Raw genomic sequence first — 21,762 nt, 5'->3', positions numbered from 1 at the left:
ACTTGCAATTGAAAAATGAGCTGTAAGAAAATATGCAAGAGGATAAAGCACACGAATCAAATACCATAAATACAACAAGTTGTAGTGGTTTGATGCCAACCCTTCACCTACATCCACTTTCCAAAACAATTATTTTGACCATGCTCACAATCAACCCAGTTGATTTTTACTAAAAATCAACTAAAACCACTACCAAGCCTTTTTCTAGGCTCAATATAATCTAATTTCAAGTTTGGATGGACCTTTTTTCCAAGTTTTAATCTCTAAAACTTGTTACAACAAAGTATGAGAAGGATAAGAAACAAAATAAAATACAGCTCCTTAAAGATAAATGAGCAAAGAATTAATAGAGCCCTAGAAGCAGTTAGTTGGCTTTGAATGATCTTGAATGCTCTTACCAACTCTTTATTAATAGTGAAAGGTGTGATCTTTTAGCTCTCAATAAATATCCTTAAATATATTCTTTCTTTTCTTATCTCCTTTTCTTTATGCTCAATCCTCCTCACTTTTTTTTGGTGTTCCCATGTCCTTATACCATTGAAGAGTGGTTGGAAAATGCTTCTAACCATTAAATAGGTAGAAAGAGCCATTATGAGACAAAAACGGCCATTATGATTTACAAAAAAACTAGTTATTACTGTTGTAAGGTGCAGACAAGTCGATTCGACTTCTTTAGGGGTCAACTCATGATCTTCAAGGGTCGGCTCATAATCTTCGAGGGTAGACTCGAAATAGCTCTTGTTTCTGCTATGCTTTGTCTTTCATCTGTGGCCATTATGAGGTTGACTCTTTTAGTTTAGGGGTCGACTCATCTATTGACAAAGGTTGACTTATTATTTTCTAGGGCCGACTCGTTATCTTCTAGGGCCGACTCGTTATCTTCTAGGGCCGACTCATTATCTTCCAAGGTCAACTCATTATCTTCCAATGCTGACTTGTTAACATACTAAATTTTGTTGTCTTTTGTCTTCCATCGTGGCTATTATAGGGTTGACTCGTCTGCTTTTGGAGTCGGCTCTTATTTAACGGGAATCGGCTTGGGATCTTCATAGGTCGACTTGCCAGCATGCTGATTTTAATCACTCTCTATCTTTTATCTATGACCATTCTGAGGTTAACTCATTTTCTTGTAGGGTCGACTCTTGTTCCACAGGAGTCAGCTTATGATCTTCATGGGTCAACTCGTTAACATGCTGATTTTGACTGCTCTCCATATTACTATGGCCATTCTGGGATCGACTCTTGTTCCATAGGAGTTAGCTCATAATCTTTATGGGTCGACTCCTGAAAGCATAAATTTTCATTGCTCTTTGTCTGTCTTCTGAAATTGTTTGGGGATCAACTCGGAGATTAGAGGGTCAAATTGTGAAAGCATACCAATCTATACTAGTGTGTCAATGTTGACTCGTTATATTCTAGGGGTCGACTCTTGAGTAGCCCAAGGTTCAAATCTTCAGTCTTTGACTGTAAGTGTTTTGGGGTCGATTCGAGGTGGTCCTAAAGTTGATTTTTCTTGTGTAAAGCTTTAAAAAATTAAGTTACATTCTTTCATATTGAGAGTTATAGAATGACATCTTCTTAGCTTCTTACGAGCATTCTAGTACATTTCAAGCAATTGATTTATAAACTTTTTGCTTAAACATTTTGTATCATCAAAATCAAACCTTTTGTGCACAATCTCTCCCTTTTTGATGATGACAAAATATTTGAGTATCGAAAAAAAATAGTATAGACAAAAATGACATACTTTTTGATACTTAGTCAATTTATAAAGTTCACTTTTACTTTCAATTGAATCATGCGAAAAAATATTGCTTGAGTAATGGGAAGTTTCTTTGAAAACTACCATAATTTTGCTTTGTAACATAGTTCTCTCCCTTTATGTTTTAAATATTGTTTCCCACATTTTAGAGGTTTAATTCTTCCTTTTAAAAGTTGTTAATTCTTCCCCTTTTTATAAAGACTTCTTTACTTCCATATTTTTCTCTTTACTTTCATTATCCTCCCCCTTTTTGTCATAATCAAAAAGGTATGTGTATGAATCAATATTTCTCAAGTTTCAGCTCAACCGTAACTTGTTCCCACAAATACATTGAAAATACAATGATGACAACAATGAATATACAATGAATACAATAAAAGATCCTTAGTGAGCAGATATAAAACCAATTACGCGCTCTTTGGAAATGTTGGGAGAAGCCTTTTGATATGCATTTCAATTAGGAATGCTCAATGCATGCTCTTAAAGTAGTTGTTGAAGTTGAATTGAATGATTCTCACTCGAATGCTCTTTTTGCTTTGAATGCTTTCTCTCTTGATTCTTGTTGTTGTTTTGCACTTTTGGAAGCCTATTTATGACGAAAAGTTGCAGGAGAGTGATTACTAGTTGTTAGAGACCGTTGAAGAAAGGATAGCATCCATTAAATAAGCTTCTTTTTTGCAGGTTGACTCGTGATCCATGGGTTGACCCAGAAGGAACTAGAACATAGTGCTCTCTATTTCTCACTTGTGGTATATTAGGGGCTGACATGCAAGTTGATTCTTGGTCTAGGTGTCGACCCCAGGTTTGACTCCCGGTCTGCACCAAGCATGCCACTTGTCTCCAGAGTGCCGAAGTCCACCAAGAGGGTCGACTCGTAGGCTTCTGGAGTCGACTCCTAATGCCCAAAGTATTGATTCTTTATCATTTGGTTCGGTGGACACCCTAAAGTCAACTCTCAGCCAAGTAGAGTTCACTTTCGTACTTCAGAAGCTTCCAAACTTCCTCGAGCTTGTCTCCAACTTAAAAATTTCGTCTCTTGAGCTTCTCTATGCTTCTTTACATGTTCAAACTTCTAAGGCTTTTCTGAAAAATAACTTAAGTTGCTCCAAAATATATTATCATTAGTAACCTATTCAATTATTTTGTAATCATCAAAATCAATACCTAGGTTAACAAAGATAGGTGTATATTTATTGGCTTGATAAAATCGAATGTAATTCCTTATTTTGAGGACCTTTTAGTTTGGTTGACTTGCATCTTGTGCTTGCAGGGTAGCCATGGAAACCTCAATATGGATAAAGTCACATCTAAATTCATATGATGAGTTTCAAGAGTCCAAGACATGAGAACACTAGTGTCCTAGTTGGAGTAGGACTCTAGGGCTTCTAATTGAATCATTAAATTTTTGTATGATATGATAAATCCTTTGTGTCCCTATTTTTGTTACATTTTTTTAGTAGTGATTTTCTATTGAATTGGAGGATAAAACCTTGCTCCCATGCCTAGAACCTTGTCTAGGATGTCCTCAAAGCAAGTCCCATGTGGCTGGCCCCAATATATACCCATATAGTAAGTCCTGGTCCTATTCCAACTATATTGCTTTTATATCTAGGACCTGGGCTCCTATTCCAACTAAGTTAGATATTTTATTTAGGCAGCCCCATGATTGATTCCTCTCTAAACTAGGATTGGATTCGGATTAGGAAAATCTAAAATTAACATTAACTTCGATAATTGAATAAGGATAGATTTCTTAGTCAACCTGTCCTAGTCAAAGTAGGCTTCTTGATATGCGACCACCCACCTCTATCTTAATTGAACAGGATTCCTAACTTTTATGACATTATATGCATGTGTACAACACCTTAAAATGCTTCTAATTAGATCTAGAAAAGGATAGTCACATAAAATTACTCAACAAGTGTGTATTTAAAATAGGAAAATCTCATAGGAATCCTAGTTGGACTAGAACTCTGGAAAAACTGATCTTTTAATACTAGATCTATGTATGGAAGGTGTCTTGGGAGCGCCTTCCGACGAGTTTGGTACTCAGCAGACGTGGCCTGAGAATTTTCTCAGAGTGCAAGATGTGTGGTATTGATAGATAGTAGACCATGCACTATTCCAATGTGTGTGGGCGAGAAAGACTTAGCGGATCACAGAGGCTCCACCTGATGCTTAGAGTCAGAGGAATCAATTCTTATAGGCCATTCATCGATGGGCGGATAGTCCACGATCGTGCCAGGAGGCTATTAGAGTGACTTATACAGTATACCAGTCTGACTGGCAAGGAATGCTCGAGCCTTTGGAGAGTGCAATATGTCACCGAGGTTCGTAGTGGAGTGCACTTAGGCGCAGGCTGCGGAGATCAATCATGACATAGGTTCAAACAAGCCTTTGATAGCAAGCATCCTGCTTATGCAGCTATCCGTACGGTGTTCTTCATCTGGGAGCCCCCACTCTCGAGCTTCCTCAAGATCAATTTTGATAGATCCGTCTCGGACGGAGGCATGAGGGGAGGTGCGGGTTTTGTCATTAGGGACCCGAACTCTAAAGTGGTGGCAGTAGGCGGCTACCAGTTATTTGACATCTCGGTCTCCGGCGTGGAGTTGAAGGCTGTCTAGGAGGGTCTCCATTATGCGTGGCGAGTGCTATGGGCCATCTCAATCATCTTGGAAGGTGACTCAGCCATGGTGATTAGTTGGATCTAGGGGGCCCGAGGGGTGGTGGCATGGACCACCCCTTACTCCGAGATATCTAGGTGATGGTTAGGGATGAAAGGGCCTTTTAAGCTAAGCACGTATTTAGAGAGGCTAATAGGGCTACGGACTGGGTGGCTGCCTACGTGCCCAATCATTCTGGGAGTACCATGTGAGCCGGAGATGGGGAGTTGCCTCGGGCACTCTGCTATCTTTTGTTTTCTAATTTTATTGGGTGTATTCGTACACATACTGTATGAAATACGTGCTTTAGAGAAAAAAAAAAAAGACTAGATCTATGCACCTTTGATCCTATCAAGTTGGACCCTTTTAGGTACCCAACCAAGCATGTCTAAGAGCCTTTAGTGGTGTGCAAACATGCCATTAGGTCAATCTTGATCAGCCAACTTAATCGCATGAGTGCTACCCTAATTTTTAGCTTGGTAGATTGTAGTTAATGTAACAGCTTATAGTTGCATGTTTACTTCTAGGATCTTAAGTTTTCCTGCAACCATGGACCTCTGATCTTGGTTCAGATAAATTTTAAATTGAATCAAAAAGGGATGGGATAAAATATCATCAAGGGCTAATCCAATACACCTAGTGTAGTTTGTGAATCGGTATCCTATAAGCATATCATTTTGTAATCAGATTTTAATGAGTCAAAATTATAAAATATGGATTATATTAGGACATATAGATCTCTAATTTCAATTAGTATTTATAAAGATAAGCACCAAAGTTTATCAAGTCTAAATTTCAGCAAGTCAGCTAGTTCATATGATGACTAGTTTCCTCAACACCTGTCACAAGGTTAGAGATGATTATATATGCTGTTTTAAAGCTTAGTCATGGGTTGAATTAGACACAGATTAAAAAAATGCAAATTTTCTTTAATTTTATTTAGATTAGATAATTATAATTCCAAAGGTGAGTATGCCTAAATAGAAAGTTGTTTGAGCTCTCTCACTTGTTTCATTTCATTGTTCAATTATTTAGATATGAGGATAAGGGATGAAAGTTATTTAAAAATAGGGTATTTGTTGATATAGTAGATGAGCTATAATTTTTTTTTTACTTTCATCATGGGATGATGACAAGTGAAAATCTATTATGATTAGTGTTGTGGTTCAAATCTGGCCCGAGGATGACCACGCCGGAGGAGTCGGAGGAGCTGCCGGAGTGCGGAGGAAGAGGAGCGAAAAGACATTGGCAGGTGTTGTTCGGTTCCTGTTTACCTAAAAATATGCTAAACAGGTCGTTGTTAGAACCGACAAACAAAGTTTAATTTAATTTTACTCTTATCTTTTTTACTCGAAGAATAGTGGTCATAAGAGGTTGAACCACAGGGAGGCGATTGGAGTTGCATAAAAATTAAAACATTCACTCGGATTCAAAATGGATTTTTGAATAACAAAAGAAAAAACATTACTTCGGAGATATGGAATGATTCTCTAGTCTACCAGAGAATGTTTTCTATTTGAGATTAACTAAAAGACAGGTATAGATTCGAAAAGTATTTATATATTTAATGAAATATTTAACTATTCGGAGGAAAACTTGGGCATGGATGAAAACAGTGCTTAAGAAAACTGAAACTTAGAACATAGATTACATAAAAATAAATTTATGGATTGCAGAAATTAAACTGAACCTAGAACAAGGATTGCATAAAAGAGAATTGATGGATTTCATAAAAAAAAAAACTGATTACAAATAAAAGTAGAGATTAGAGGCCTCATACTCCTTCTATTTTGCAAATAAAATAAAGAAAACAAAACAAAAATAAATCACTTCTCTTCTCCCTCTCTCTCCCACGGTGGAACATTAAATACTATATATTTTTTTCTTTCTTCTTTCCAAGAACAGAGCATCCCCTGTTCTTGGTTCTTTTTCCCCCCCTTCCCTTGCACAGCCGAGAGCTCCTCCTCTCTTTCTTTTTGGACGTGAGCTCCTCCCCCCACCGAGCTCTCTCCTCCCTTTCTACCGATGGCCTCCCCTCCCCTCTTATAGCCGCGGGATGCGGAAATCTGGGGGAGAATCACGGGCGGCTGGGATTGGGTGATGCGGAGGATGAAATTGGGTGATGCGGAGGACGAATGGGTCGTCCGCGATGCTGGGATCCTGAAATGGAGGAGGAAATGCTGCTGTGAACGCGTTGGGAGGCTTGAAATCGGGCGTGGAATGCTCTGGACGCTGAGATCGCGAGCTGTGACGTGGAAGATGAATGCCGACGGACTCTTGGGCTGCTGGAAAGAGCCGATCATGGCTTGGAGCTGGGATGTTGCGGAAGAGGTGGATCACGGACGCGGTGGATGATCTGAATCACGGAGGAGATGGACGGGTGTAATTCGTGGTTTCCTTCTTTGGACGTGCCGGCTGGGCCGTTCATGGCACGGGAGAGCTGGGATTTGGGACGGATGCCACGGCTGGAGGTGCGCACGGATCGCGGGATTGGAAGGAGCTGGGAATGCGGAAGAAATGGATCACGACGGAGGCTGGATCGGCTCCGGAAGAAGCTGGAAATGGTGTCTGAGATCACGCCTTACTGGGATGTTGAAGATTGGATGCTAAGAACACGCGTGATCTCTCGGGATCGCTGGGAGCACGGCTTGCAATCGGATGGAAGACGCTTGATTGCAGCGTGGGATGTCGTGGCTGGGCGGATCGTGGAGTAGGAGAGCTTCAGATGCTGTGGATGTTGATCACAGAAGATAGACGGCTGGGATGCACTGCGGGAGGAAGAAGAAGAACAATGAACTCAAAGAAAATTTCCGTAACACTGTTCATATGAACAGTGTTTTTACATCATACTATTCGTATGAACAGTGTCATCTCGGAATACTGTTCATATAAACAGTGTCATCTCGGAACACTGTTCATATGAACAGTGATTACAGCATGAATAGTAACTTCAGGAATGAATAGTATTTTCAGCTATTCTTCATAGGATTGGAGGTTAAAAAGTTCTTTTTCTTTGTGATGAAGTGAGAGTGGGAATCTCTATTCCGGAAGAGTGCAGGTGCTAATCCGGAAAGGAAGGAACGCGAGGATCACTGGGAGATCGCACGCGGGCTCGAATGTTTGGGTGCAAATGTGCTCGATCAGATCATGGCAGGATTGGGCCCGCATGGTTTGGGGCCATGATGCATCCCTCTAAACCCTACCAAATGCGCATTTAAACTTTAATTTATACTAACCTGTGCCAAACAAAAATATAATATTAACTTAGTGATTTTATCGTTATATGTTAGCAGTAATACTAATTTAAGCAGCGTGTAGATCGTACTTTTGTGCTCTCATCAGCAGGGTATGGTCGGAGTAGTATGTCGTGGTGGCGTCACAATATACGGCCACATAGGAGGGCGTAGGCACGCACATGAGTGTAGCCGTCGGTAAGTCCAAACTCGTTGAGAAGTCGCATCATGCTTTTAGCGAGGTCGGCTTGACGGGTGCCGAGATATGCCCGGCGAAGCGCCCCGAGCTCAGGAGTCGGGGCGTATAATTGGAGAAGGCGTCCTGAGCTTGGTCGGGGTGCATCGGCGAATAAGAAAGGCGCCCCGAGCTTGGCTGGGGTGCGTCAGCAGATATCTGGGGTCGGAGGAGCTTTCGGTGGAGTTCAAGGTCGGGCTAATTCTGAGCCGGATCGAGGACACGTCCGGTCGGCGTTGGTGTCTGTTGGGCCGAAATTGGGTGGCCTTTTTATTGTGGGTTGGACGATCCATTTCGCCCCCCCCCCCCCCCCCATCAATTAGCATCAGAGATGATGGATTTATTAGACTGATAAAACTAATCTAGAGCTAATTATAATAGGAAATTGTTCTATTCAGTGGAAGGTCTTAATCTCATTTGGAATCTTTTTTTGATAAAATCTAATGTTTATCAGTTTTCACATCAAAGATAGGCAATGTTAGTACATTTTGTACATGAGATGTACTGACAATCAGGGGCGGCCCAAAACATTTGGGGGCCTAAGGCGAACTCACAAAACGAGGCCTTTTTTTTTAAATGATGAAATTTTTTTAATAAGTATAAAATACTTTAAAATTTTATTTAAAAATAACTCGTCTAGCTTTTTGAGATGCAAAATTACTAATCAAATTTTTATACTCAAGATCTATTAAAATACTATTTTCAGTCGATAATATAGCTAATCCATTTAATCTTTCTTGTGACATATTTGACCGCAAATAAGATTTTATCAACTTTAATTTTGAAAAACTTCTTTCAGCAGAAGCAACTGTTATAGGTATTGTTAACAATATTCTGTAAGCAATGCATGCATTTGGAAAAGAATCTATTTTTTTTATAAAACTTAAAGTATCAATAGGGGTACTAGTTTCTATTTGTAAAACTTCTTTTAAAACTTTTAACTCTGAAAACAAATCAAGACCATCAATATCAGAATATTCACCATGCTTTAAAAAGTTTTCAAGATTAAGACAACACTTTTTCAAATCATCTTCATTCAAAGATTTTAACTTTCTAAAATTAAACAAAAAACCAAAAATATTTTCATATATGGTAAATTGTTCAAACCTATTTTGAATTGAAGAAATAGCTTGATCTACTATATATAAAAAGTAATCAATTCTAAAAGATTCTTCAGCTGATCTTGCTGTCTCATCAACACTATTTTCATCAAAATGTTTTTTTCTACGGATCATACGTTTTTCACGAAATGTAGGTTCTATTTCCATTTCATTTGCAATTTCATTAGATGAATTCAAAGCATTCATGAATCCATTTTCCCTATTACTTTTCAAATAAGAAAGAAGACCTTTTAATTGATCTATAGCAACATCAATATACATGTCTTCAGATTGTAAAGTCTTACTAACTGAGTTAACAGCAAACAATATATCATACCAAATATTCATTCCTAATAAGAATTCAAAATTTTCAATCTCATATGCAGCTAAGCATATGGCTTCACTCTTTATTTTAGGATCTTCACTAGTTTCTGCTAATTGAATTAAAGCATCTCTTATTTTAGGAGCTTGGTTTTTAATTGCTTTGACACTTTCAATACGATTTTTCCAACGTGTCTATGATAAGGGTTTAAGAGTCAATGTGGATATATTATTTTGTAAAATTTTTCATCGTTTTGTAGAAGAAGAAAATAAGGTATAAATCCGTTGTATCACTCCAAAAAAAGATATAGCTTTAGAACATGAGTTAGCAGTATCACATAATACTAAATTCAAGTTATGACATCCACATGGTGTGTAAAACGCTCTAGGATTTATATTTAATAATCTTTTTTGTACACCTTGATGTTTTTCTTTCATATTAGACCCATTGTCATACCCTTGTCCTCTTATATCATTAATTTCAAGTTTATGTTTTTCTATTATATTTATAAGTTCATTAAAAAGACCTTTTTCAGAGGTATCATCTACTTCTAAAAATTCTAAAAAATATTCTTGTACTTTTACTGGACTTGTTGAAGTATCTATACATCTTAAAATTAAGGTCATTTGTTCCTGATGGCTTGCATCAGGAGTGCAATCAAGTATTACAGAAAAGTATTTTGCTTCTTTAATTTTTTTAATTATTATAGCTTTAATTTCAGATGCTAATATTTGAATCAATTTATTTTGAATATTATGACCTAAATAATGATTGTGAATTTCACTATGTTGAATGTGTCGAACATGTTCTTGCATTATTGGATCAAATTCTGCAATCATTTCAATAAGACTTAAAAAATTTTCATTATTGTTTTGATAGATCTTTTCGTTCTTTCCTCGAAATGCTAAATTATTTTTTGAAAGATTTTTCACGACAGCAATAATTCTCAATAGAACTTTTTTCCAATGATCTTTCTCTTGGTTTATTTGTTCTTGGAGACTTTTATCAATTGTCTTATTTTTTAGCAATCTCCCTTCTAAATCAATCCACCTATTCATGCTAGTGATATGTTCATTAGTTATTTCATGACTTTTGAGCTTGATACCTAAATTTTTCCAATCTTTAGTTCCTTCATTGACTAATTGACTTGTGCTAGGCTTTGAATAAAATAATTTACAACAAAAACAATATACTCTATCCAAATCCTTCGAATACACTAACCACCTTCTATCATATTTTTCACTATTTGATAACTTACGAATGTAATATATTATAGAGAAGTGTCTATTATTTTCATCTATAGGAAAATGAATATCATAATCTCTAATTGGACCTTTTTCCACTATTAAGTCTCTCAACTTTGTATCAATATTTTTCCATTGAGTAGGATCATATAAATTTGTAAGAATAGAACTAGTTTCACAATATTTTTCCTTGTTTATCCTATCTCCATCCGATTATTCATTGTGCTCTTCACTAGATATTGTTTCAGTAGATGTTTGAATACTACTATGAATTTGGTTGTCAATTTCATTTTGTTTCGTTCTTTTTATGTCATTTTCTAACTCTATTTCGGGTGCATGCTCTGTTGTTAATTCTTGAGTTGAATTTGATGTGGTTTTTTTTCTTTGTTTGTGACAACAAATCTATCTAGAGCTCCTTTTTGAGATTGAATGAGTTTATCAATTTTTCTGTTCTTTTTGAGTTTTTCATACCCACATTCATATTTTCTATTAGACATTTTAATCTAAAAATAATATTATCAAATAAAATAATTAAAAAAACACCACAAACAAATTAAGATATAAAAAAGTTGAAAATGATAAAATTTGATTGTGTCAAAAAAAAAACAAACTCAGATCCCGACAAGTAGTGCCGAACTTGACGGAGAGAAGAGGCCGAATAGTGCCGAACTTGACGGAGAGAACTGAGAAGAGACCGAACCGCCGAAATCACAACCAACCGACAATTAGACAAAAAAAATAATTGTAGTGTCTCTAACTTGAATAAATCAAAATTAATTGGATCCAAAAATTAATCAGTTAGCCATATATTCTCTTGATTTTTTTCATTATTGTATAACATTAAATGCAATAAGCCAATAACAACAATATGGCATATGAAAGAAACCCTATTTATATATAATTGTTCGGTGATCACAGATTCACAGAACCATTAGATAATAAAACAACAACCAACAAATACTTCCATGTGAAATAATTAGTGAATAGTGATTAGTCAATATACAACATTAAAAATTTAAAACTCACTACTGCGGTCTGCGGCCTCGGATTTGATTTTGGCCTTTGCCCTTTGGGATTTGGGATTTGGGAATAGGGATGCCAACGGAGGACGAGAGGAGCCGACGAGGCGACGAGGCCGGAGCCGCGGAGCGGCGGAGCTCGGAGGTCGGAGGCTCGAAGCTAGAGCCTAGAGACTAGAGTTTTTCTTTCGTATTAGACCTTGATGTTTTTCTTTCATATTAGACCCATTGTCATACCCTTGTCCTCTTATATCATTAATTTCAAGTTTATGTTTTTCTATTATATTTATAAGTTCATTAAAAAGACCTTTTTCAGAGGTATCATCTACTTCTAAAAATTCTAAAAAATATTCTTGTACTTTTACTGGACTTGTTGAAGTATCTATACATCTTAAAATTAAGGTCATTTGTTCCTGATGGCTTGCATCAGGAGTGCAATCAAGTATTACAGAAAAGTATTTTGCTTCTTTAATTTTTTTAATTATTATAGCTTTAATTTCAGATGCTAATATTTGAATCAATTTATTTTGAATATTATGACCTAAATAATGATTGTGAATTTCACTATGTTGAATGTGTCGAACATGTTCTTGCATTATTGGATCAAATTCTGCAATCATTTCAATAAGACTTAAAAAATTTTCATTATTGTTTTGATAGATCTTTTCGTTCTTTCCTCGAAATGCTAAATTATTTTTTGAAAGATTTTTCACGACAGCAATAATTCTCAATAGAACTTTTTTCCAATGATCTTTCTCTTGGTTTATTTGTTCTTGGAGACTTTTATCAATTGTCTTATTTTTTAGCAATCTCCCTTCTAAATCAATCCACCTATTCATGCTAGTGATATGTTCATTAGTTATTTCATGACTTTTGAGCTTGATACCTAAATTTTTCCAATCTTTAGTTCCTTCATTGACTAATTGACTTGTGCTAGGCTTTGAATAAAATAATTTACAACAAAAACAATATACTCTATCCAAATCCTTCGAATACACTAACCACCTTCTATCATATTTTTCACCATTTGATAACTTACGAATGTAATATATTATAGAGAAGTGTCTATTATTTTCATCTATAGGAAAATGAATATCATAATCTCTAATTGGACCTTTTTCCACTATTAAGTCTCTCAACTTTGTATCAATATTTTTCCATTGAGTAGGATCATATAAATTTGTAAGAATAGAACTAGTTTCACAATATTTTTCCTTGTTTATCCTATCTCCATCCGATTATTCATTGTGCTCTTCACTAGATATTGTTTCAGTAGATGTTTGAATACTACTATGAATTTGGTTGTCAATTTCATTTTGTTTCGTTCTTTTTATGTCATTTTCTAACTCTATTTCGGGTGCATGCTCTGTTGTTAATTCTTGAGTTGAATTTGATGTGGTTTTTTTTCTTTGTTTGTGACAACAAATCTATCTAGAGCTCCTTTTTGAGATTGAATGAGTTTATCAATTTTTCTGTTCTTTTTGAGTTTTTCATACCCACATTCATATTTTCTATTAGACATTTTAATCTAAAAATAATATTATCAAATAAAATAATTAAAAAAACACCACAAACAAATTAAGATATAAAAAAGTTGAAAATGATAAAATTTGATTGTGTCAAAAAAAAAACAAACTCAGATCCCGACAAGTAGTGCCGAACTTGACGGAGAGAAGAGGCCGAATAGTGCCGAACTTGACGGAGAGAACTGAGAAGAGACCGAACCGCCGAAATCACAACCAACCGACAATTAGACAAAAAAAATAATTGTAGTGTCTCTAACTTGAATAAATCAAAATTAATTGGATCCAAAAATTAATCAGTTAGCCATATATTCTCTTGATTTTTTTCATTATTGTATAACATTAAATGCAATAAGCCAATAACAACAATATGGCATATGAAAGAAACCCTATTTATATATAATTGTTCGGTGATCACAGATTCACAGAACCATTAGATAATAAAACAACAACCAACAAATACTTCCATGTGAAATAATTAGTGAATAGTGATTAGTCAATATACAACATTAAAAATTTAAAACTCACTACTGCGGTCTGCGGCCTCGGATTTGATTTTGGCCTTTGCCCTTTGGGATTTGGGATTTGGGAATAGGGATGCCAACGGAGGACGAGAGGAGCCGACGAGGCGACGAGGCCGGAGCCGCGGAGTGGCGGAGCTCGGAGGTCGGAGGCTCGAAGCTAGAGCCTAGAGACTAGAGTTTAGAGGAGCCGAGGGCCAGAGGCCGGAGCCCGGAGGAGCCGGAGCCCGAAGCCGAGGATAGAGGCCGAAGCCGGAGGCCGGAGCCCGGAGGAGCCGAGGACGGCGAGCAGAGCTGGAGAGGAGATCCGAATTCCGGAGTCCGAAGCAGGGGCGGTCGAGCCTCAAGCCATCGACGGTCGAGCCTCCCGGCTGCCGGCAGAGAAGGAAACTAGGGAAGGGCCGAAGAACTGAAGTGAAGAAACACTGAGGGGAGATCGGGAGAGCCGGAGAGGAGAACCAAAGGTACGCTCTGTTTTTTTTTTTTTTGCTTTGAAGGGTTCTGCCGACTGTCGTTTAGCAAAAAAAAAAAAAACACTCCTCTTGATCTTTATTTTGGCTGTTATTCTTTCCGGAGAAGGGTGGAGTCGGAGAGAAGGGGGAGGACCGTTGTCTGTCTCAGCTGTCATAGGCTCGTAGCCATGCCCGTCCAACCGTAGCCTGTCACAGCAGGCAGCAGCGTAGCCGTCGCCTCGTCGGGAAGATGGGGATTGCGGATGCACTGTAGCAGGCCGCCGTCGCCCGTCACCCTGCTACTGCCAGCTTTCGGATGTGAAAGCTCAAAAAAAAAAAAAAAAAGACTCTTCACGAGTCCACAGGCAGAGCGGGGCGGGGCGGGGGGCCTTCCATGAGCCGGGCGGTCGGCGGTCGCCTAAGGCTCGAGCCGGCACTGCTGACAATGGTAGGTGAATATTTTAGTGGTAAGTACCTATATGGTATGGTAGTGGAATGTAATATTAATGTATGTAACTTTTCTTTAATCTGGTAGTTTAAATTTAAATTTCTAGAGATCAAAGTTAGGGTGCACTATGCGGCCAATGTAAAGGAAATTGACACTTGCCTTTTTACCTATAACCTACTTATTTTTTGTATTTTTTTCACATGAAAGGATTGGGAGGATATGATCCATGATGCATTGGAGTAGCGCAGCAACATGGATCAACTACTACAAAGATTTATTTATGTGACTATATCTGTGGAACCACCATCACCGTATGGAATTTTAATTTAATACTTTAATATATGCTGTTTGTTTTGATTGCCTGCAATTTTGCGCATCTACATGTCATGCTTTGCCATATGTGATATGAAATATATTATTACATGGATATATGTATGGTGAATTGCTTAATATGCATGGTTGGGATCCTAGTGTTTAAACCAGTGAAGCTCACTTATTCCCCGGTGAGATTTAATATTAAGCACATATGAAGGTTCATATATTAGGCCCTTATAGCCCTCCATTGTCCGCTTTCTGAGTTGCTAGCATACGGCGAGAGTGAGTTACATGTCTGCACAAAGGCTAGCCCCATTTTTGTTAGTATGCTTGTAGTGTGCGAATCAGGAAGGAGCTATCAACTAGAATTACATGCCTGTCAAAGCTCACCAAGAGATTTTGACTCTAGACAGAGATGGTGAATCATGCTTAACTAATGGATATATTGGCAACCCCACATACCATAGGCGGTGAGACGAAGTTTAAGTGTCCCACCTAGGAAATGCCGGATTGATAATAGTATTCACAATATTAGTATTCTCCAAAGGTTGGAAGGACGGTCACCATTCGCTCCATGGCTCTGCTTGCAGTACCCATAGGAGAGTTGATATACTATATGGTGGAAAGCTCTATAAGTTATATCATTAAGTACATTAAGACTCTGTTTGGGAGAGCTATTGGTAGTAGAGCTGTTGGAAGTAGAGTTGTCTGAAGTAGAGTTGTTATAAAAAGTTGTTTGCTGTTTGGTAACTACATTTGTAAAGTGCTGTGGCACTTTAACATATGTTTGGTAAACAAACTGAGAAAGTACTTTTATATGATAAAATTACCATAAAGGACATTGCACAGTATTATACAACATAACATAATAAAACATAATATATATTAATACATAAATATACAATATAGTATAATATTATTGTAATATAAAATAATATTATTATAATATAGCATAATAGTAATATAATTATTAGAGTAAATTAATTTTTTATAATATAACATAATACTAAGTAACTCTCTCTCTCTCTAATAGAAGAGGATCTCGCGGTCCACCGTGGGCCACGAGATCATTAAGGGTACAGAGAGAGATCCTCTCTCTATAACAGAGGGAGATCTCACGGTCACCTGTGGACCGCGAGATCAGTAAGGGAGGCACCGTGGACCGCGGTGCTGCGGTCCACGGTGTCGCGGCTTGAGCCTGGACCGCTATGCCGCGGTCCAGGTGCTCTTCTTCACTGTCCACACTTGAGGAGGACCTCAGCGTGGACCGCAAGGTCGATGAAAAAAAAACAAAAAATGGATTTTGGATGGTACAAAGAAGAAATTAAAAAAAAAAAATTCTTCTAAAATGTGGTTCAAATGATGCATATGAAAATAGGAAAGAAAAATACATTTTCTTGCGGAAGAGAGCCTGACGGCTAGGGTTCTTGGCTCCAGCAGATTTTTTAAATTTATAAAGGGACAAACTATATAATTATCATATTTTAATATGGATATTTTTGTCAAAAATACAGCTTTTCGACAAAGCTGAAAGGAGCGTTTTCGAAAAGCTCCAAATTGGAGCTTCTTTCCAAAAGCTGTTTTCAGCTTTTCGAAAAGGTTGAAACAACTTTCTGAAAAGTTTACCAAACATTATTTTTTATCTAAAAGTACTTTTAGAGGGCCAGAAAGTGCTTTTTGGCCCTCCAAAAGCTCCCCCAAAGGCCCTATTTGGGGGAGCTGTTAACAGTAGAGCTGTTGGAAGTAGAGCTGTGTGAAGTAGAGCTGTTATAAAAAGTTGTTTGCTGTTTGGTAACTACATTTGTAAAGTGCTGTGGCACTTTAACATATGTTTGGTAAACAAACTGAGAAAGTACTTTTGTATGACAAAATTACCATAAAGAACATTGTATAGTATTATACAACAGAACATAATAAAACATAACATATATTAATACATAAATATACGATATAGTATAATATTATTGTAATATAAAATAATATTATTATAATATAGCATAATAGTAATATAATTATTAGAGTACATTAATTTTTTATAATATAACATAATATTAAATAACTCTCTCCTTCTATAACAGAAGAGGATCTCGCGGTCCACCATAGACCGTGAGATCATTAAGGGTATAGAGAGAGATCCTCTCTCTGTAACAGAGGGAGATCTCGTGGTCACCCGTAGACCACGAGATCAGTAAGGGGAGGCATCGTGGACTGCAGTGCTGCGGTCCACGGTGTCACGGCTTGAGCTTGGACCATGATGCCACAGTCTAGGTGCTCTTCTTTACGGTCCACACTCGAGGAGGATCTCAGCGTGGACCGCGAGGTCGATGAAAAAAAACAAAAGATGGATTTTGGATGGCACGGAGAAGAAATTAAAAAATTTTTCTTCTAAAATGTGGTTCAAATGATGCATAAAACAATAGGAAAGAAAAATACCTTTTCTTGCGGAAAGGAGTCTGACGGTTAGGGCTCTTGGCTCCAGCAGAGCAGATTTTTAGGCTTATAAAGGGACAAACTATGTAATTATTATATTCTAATATGGGCATTTTTGTCAAAAATACAGCTTTTCGATAAAGTTGAAAATTACGTTTTCGGAAAGCTCCAAATTGGAGCTTCTCCTCAAGCTGTTTTCAGCTTTCCGAAAAAGCTGAAACAGCTTTCCGAAAATTCAGTTTGCTACTCGTTGTTTAATTTCCAGCAAGTTCTGTCTTTTTGATTGATCTAGTTTGCAATTAGATCCGAAGAAAATCAAAAAGGAAAAATAATGGATGTGTATTATAAGTTTAAAAGTGCCAAAGATTATAGCCCTGTTTAGGGGAGCTGTTGGCAGTAGAGCTGTTGGAAGTAGAGCTGTTAGAAGTAGAGCTGTTTGAAGTAGAGTTGTTATAAAAGTATGTTTGCTGTTTGGTAACTATATTTCTAAAGTGCTGTAGCATAGTAAACAAACTGAGAAAGTACTTTTGTACGATAAAATTACCATAAAGGACATTGCATAGTATTATACAATAGAGCATAATAAAACGTAAGATATATTAATACATAATATACGATATAGTATAATATTACTGTAATGTAAAATAACATTATTATAATATAGTAATATGGCATTACATAGCATTTATAATTATTAAAGTAAATTAATTTTTCATAATATAACATAATATTAAATTATTTAACATAACATATTAATGTATTATGATATAATGTAATTTATATTATATTTATAGTATAATACAATAATAAAGGTATAAAATATTATAATTATTAGTATAAATTAATTTTCCATAATATAACAAAATATTAAATTATTTAAAATAACATATTAATGTATTATGATATAATGTAATATAATATAATATGTATAGTATAATACAATAATAAAGGCATAAAATAATATAATTATTAGTATAAATTAATTTATAACATAATATTAAATTGTTTAACATAACATATTAATGTATTATGATATAATGTAATATAATATTATATTTATAGTATAATACAACAATAAATGTATAAAATATTATAATTATTAGTGTAAATTAATTTTTTACCCTTCTAATGACCATTTATCTCTATAACAGATTATCTCTTTACTTAAATATTTGCAATGGTGATAAATTTACCATACCTATCAATATCATAAAGATCAGATTATTTGCCACTCACTCATTATTTTTTTATTTATTTATACATTTATTCGTATATATATTTATTTATGCATTTATTTATTTATTATTTTATTCATGAAAATATATTTATTTATTATCTTATTTATTTATTCATTCAATTATATAAATATTTATTTATGCATTTATTTATTTTTTCTTTTTTTTTCTTCTTTTTTTTCTTTCCTTTTCTTCTTTTTTTTCCTTTTCTTTTTTTCTTCTCTTCTTCTCTTCTTCTCCTTCCTTCCTCTCCCCCCCTCTCCTTTCTTCTCCTCCCGCACGATCGGCGGCGCCGGAAGGGGGCCAGGCCACCGCAGCTGCAGCAGTCTCAGCGGCCGTGGCGGGCCCCCGGGAAGTATTCTCCTCTCACGAGGCCGACGGCGCCAGAAAGGGGCCAGGCCGTGGCGGATGCGGGAGGGGGGCGGGTCATGACCGCCGGCGGCCGCAGGAAGGGGGAGGGCAACCCCTTCTTCTTCCTCTTCTTCGGCACCTCCCCACTGTGGGGACCTCCTTCTTCGGCACCTCCCCATCCGTCTGTGACAGAGATATCGGGGCCGCCGGCGGCCGCGGGAAGGGGAAGACCGACCCGTCTTCCTCTTCTTCGGCACCTCCCCACCGCAGCGGCGGAGGAGAGGGAGGGGGGAGGGTTGGGTGGGAGAGGAATAGGCGGTGAGAGATTTTTGGGAGGAAATTTTTTTTAAAATGGAGGTATTTTGGTAAAAAATAGAGCTTCCCGACAAAGCTCAAAATAGCGTTTTCGGAAAGCTCCAAAATGGAGCTTCTGCCAAAAAGCTATTTTCAGCTTTCCGAAAAAGCTGAAACAACTTCCTAAAATTTTTACCAAACACCATTTTTCATCTAAAAGTACTTTTGGAGGGCCAGAAAGTACTTTTTGGCCCTCCAAAAGCTCGCCCACACGGGGCCTATGACTCTATTCCAATTGAGGGTCAATTCATATCCGGGATTAGGCCGCAGATGGGAGCCGGTAGGTGCAGTCACGGGCGGTGCTCCTCCTCTTCTCCTGATCCGGTCGCACAGCGGTGGCACATGCGGCGACGCGCGGAGCGATGGACGCGAGCGGAGCCGAGTGCGACGAGGCTTCTTCTCCTCCAAATCCGGCGTGACGGCGACACAATGAGAGCCTCTTCTCCTCCGAGTCCAGCACGATTGGCGACGGGGACGCAAGCGGCGGCGCGATGGGGCTCCTCTCTGTTGGGAACCCGCCCATGCCGCTGATATTTCAAAACAAAAATCAGATGGCAACGGAAAGGGGGGGCATGTGCGGGATCAACGTTCATCGCATGAACGTTGTTTCGAGACCTTTCGTAATTAGGTAAGAATTAAAACTTTTAAAACCATTAGGAAGATCAGATCTTCACCTTGCGCGGGTAGATGATCACCGCAAATCTGAATTCGTGGTTTTTGGAAGAGGGTTCGCTTGAAGCCGTTCAAACGTCCGGCCTCTACGGATATCCACACGAAGTAGAGGACCGATCAAATCTTTCTTGTCTTCCCGGGGTGCTAGCTCCCTTGCAAAGACTTCTTTTGATGGCTGATCTCCTCTCTTTCAATCAACTCTTGATTGTACTTGAGAGGAGGAAGAAGAAGGATGAAGAAGAGGAAGAAGATCAAAGCCCTTCGCAGCCTTCTTCTTTTCTCATGCGTTGAAGCCAAGAGGAGGAAGAAGGGATGTCGCCAAGCTCTTCTTTCCCTTGCACCTTGCTTGCGGTTGAACCAAGGGAGGAGAAGGGAGGGTGGCGGCAGCAAGAGGAGGAGGCTTCAATTTTTATTAGGGCGCCGGCCCCTAGTCCTCCTTTTAAAGGGAGTGGAGCTCCTAACAATTAGGAGCTCCAAGACAATTTACCAAAGAGGGGGCGCCGGCCCCCTCTCTTCATGTCGCCCTAGCCAAGTGGAGAGGGGCTGATGCCCCTCTTACTTGGTTAACCTAATCCTCTTCCAAAGAGGATTAGGTGCCTCTCTCATGGTTTAATCCTAATCTAATTAGGATTAGCCAATTTGGGTTCAATCTATGCTAGTCCTAATCCAATTAGGACTTGAATGAACCATGACTCAATTGAACTCTTCAATCCTAATCCAATTAGGAGTCATGTTGATTCATTAGATTAATAATTAATTTAGACTTAAGGAATCCTAATCCAATTAGGATGTATTTAATTTTAGTCCTAATCCAATTAGGACTCTATTTGAATCTGAAGTCCTAATCCAATTAGGATTTCTAGGAATCCTACTCCAAGTAGGAATCCAATTTTAATTCAAAATTCCTAATCTCATTAGGGTTGTTGGAATCCTACTCCAAGTAGGAATCCCAGTCCTACTCCAACTAGGATTCCCAGTCCTAATCCAATTAGGACTCTAGGAATCCTACCCGAAGTAGGATTTGTGTTTAAGTCCAATTAATTAATTCCCTTTGTTCCTTCTTCAACCGAATATCAATCGAATTGATTACTCGTGATTCATAATCACTATTCAACCATCGGATCGGTTAATACTTCTAGTGTGTGTGACCCCATAGGTTCTACTCTGACTGGTAGTGAGATATATTGTGATCTCTATCACTATATCATTGAAAACTCCTTTCAATGGGTTGGAACGATTCCAACTCAACTCATTAGGGTTTATCGATCATCAAGATAATCCCTATGAGTCCCACCATCCACCAGTGACACCTAGCAGCATGTAGTGGCTACCCAGCAGAATAGAATGATGAACCTCTAGGTGCAGTTAACATGTGATACAGTCCTACTATCGTGAATCCCTACAGAACGGAGGTCATGGACAACTCGTCAAACCCCATCGTCTGTCATATGTTAAGATTTATTCGACTTGAGTTCGATAGTGAAAAATTTTTTTTCCACTTTATATTACTGCCCTGGCCAAGGTCTTAGAACTCAGTCTAACAAATCACATAGGATCACTCCTCTTCTATCAAGGTCGATAGATTCCTTATAGGTGCATACCCTACTCCTACAGTGAACTTACTGCAGCCAATCTACACTGCATGGACCCATATGGCTAGAGACCATGTATGTGTGCAGTCAAACTACAATAACCTCACTGTGAGTAGCCGAAGCACCGCAGGTCAAAGGACCAGTCACACTACTGCAACATCAAGCAAGTCACTGACGAGTGGATAGACATCCAAGTGACTTCTTGTCTTGGTCACGCTCAGTACCCTTGTTCTCTAACAAGCACCTGCACTATCACTTCAGTGTCCCTACACTGTGGACTCAAGTCTCGTC

Source organism: Phoenix dactylifera, chromosome 17, assembly GCF_009389715.1.
Source record: "Phoenix dactylifera cultivar Barhee BC4 chromosome 17, palm_55x_up_171113_PBpolish2nd_filt_p, whole genome shotgun sequence".
In the NCBI taxonomy this organism is placed as follows: domain Eukaryota; kingdom Viridiplantae; phylum Streptophyta; class Magnoliopsida; order Arecales; family Arecaceae; genus Phoenix; species Phoenix dactylifera.
Note: the sequence above shows the minus strand (reverse complement) of the source record.